Here is a 1,965-nt window from a genome sequence, read left to right on the forward strand (position 1 = left end):
AAAAAACCTAACGAGTCTTCTCGGTCTTGGCTTCCCTTTCGAAGAGGTTGATCCCTTTCGTTGATGTCTTCATTTCACTGCTTCAAGTCACCATGATCAATTTGTCATCCTTTCTTCGGGATCTCCATCGTACTTACGAATAGGTAAGGGGCAGCTCTACAACGATAGGCTGTTACAAGGGAAAATCTTCTGGGGGTTTCCCAAGTATGAACATATGAGTATCTCTCGAGTTGAACAAATGAAACACATCGAGAGCAAAGTAAGACGGTGCAATAAGAAGTTTCAAGCGGATAGGCAATCGTTCATTGCCTGAAACAGAGTGTGAATGGGGTTCAGAGCAACGGGAATAAGTATTGTGTCCGATACCAGAATTGATCACTAGGAAGGTGGCTCGCAAATTACATACGAAGTCAAGCTATAGGAATAACTTTGGCAACAGGGTGTATAGGAGAGTCAGGTTTCGATCCTGTGAAACTGTGGGTTATGGGCCCACCATGTGGTTCTTTTTTTATATATATAATAGGAGCAGTGACATCTTGCACGGTCATGATAGCAAGGCATGTCATGGAGTACCATGTCAGCTATGTCGGCAACAACGTTGGTACCAAGGGCGAGGGACGAAGAGAACCATTTTCCTGCTCGTTGAAACGAGGCGGACCAATAGGCAAGGTTCCCGTCCATCGGTGGTTACCGGAATGTCATCAACAATAGTAACAAGGTCTTACTGACAGAGTTGTACATCGAGGTGTTTGCACAAGCAGTGGATTATTACTGCTTATATCATATAGATCATAGAAAAGGTTTAAACAACCCAATGGAAGGAAAATATGATCATCAGATTAAACAGAACAATGGAAAGGAAAATATGTTTAAACACATTTTTCAAGGGTATATCCTTCCCAAGGACAAGCAGAGCAAGATATCCATGACAGGATATAAAGTAGAAAACCATTTAGGTAAGGGGGAAGGAATCTCATGATATTACCCATACAACGGTGTTAGGATAAGTGACAAATAAAATTTAGCATCGTGCTTCAAATGTTCCTGTTGAAAATCGGAGTACCATTGACATGCTTCGAGATAGCATTGACATGGTCTTCAGGTGAAGATCAGACTTTGGAAACACGAAGGATACATCAGGAATAACTTGTAGAATAAGTCTTACAATTTCCTCAAGAATGGCTAAACTTGCTAAAAGGATACTACAATAATAGGTCCTCCACCCAGGGGGGGTGCTAGGCATGACATCATGTTACCGGGTCATCAAAGGACCAACATCATAACTCTTGGAAAGTTGTCCCAACCATCATATCTGACCGAGATTCAGATCCGGTTGGTGTTAGGATACCTCAGACTTAGGATACCTGAGAAGAAAAGGTGCAACGCAAATTGACGAGATGACATGGTAAGATTCTCAGGGAAATGAACTATGAAGCGATTTCCGTTAACAAGAGTCCATCATTAACCCAAGGACAGGACAAGGAGGTGTCTGGTGAACTCAACGGCAATTCACCGAGATTCCCAAAAAATGGATTTCCACCATTAAGTGAACAAGGAGATAACATTTGTCAGATCAAATGATATAAGGAAGTATGCTCGAGGAAAACATACACAATTAAACATTGGTTGAAGGGTGCGCCCGAAATATGGGTTGGGTTGCACGACCAATGTCAGAATGGTGATTCAATAATCAATAGCCTAAGAATAAACTTTCGACCATTAACTTCAAAAATAGGGTTGCTAGAAGGAAAGAATCCAAACAACACCGTTCACTTGTTGGAATTAACACGGGGACCAAGAAAGAATGGTGATGGTGAGAAGTATTTCCATGTCAAGAATTCTCAAGAGGTGGAACAAATCTCAGAACATTCTTGACATAAAGGATGGTAATACTCCAAGGTAAAGAAGAACAATTGCAGGATAGCAAGGAACTCAAGGTATAACACCAAACATGAACAAGCTTGT

The sequence above is a fragment of the Triticum dicoccoides genome, chromosome 5B, assembly GCF_002162155.2.
Source record: "Triticum dicoccoides isolate Atlit2015 ecotype Zavitan chromosome 5B, WEW_v2.0, whole genome shotgun sequence".
Lineage (NCBI taxonomy): Eukaryota > Viridiplantae > Streptophyta > Magnoliopsida > Poales > Poaceae > Triticum > Triticum dicoccoides.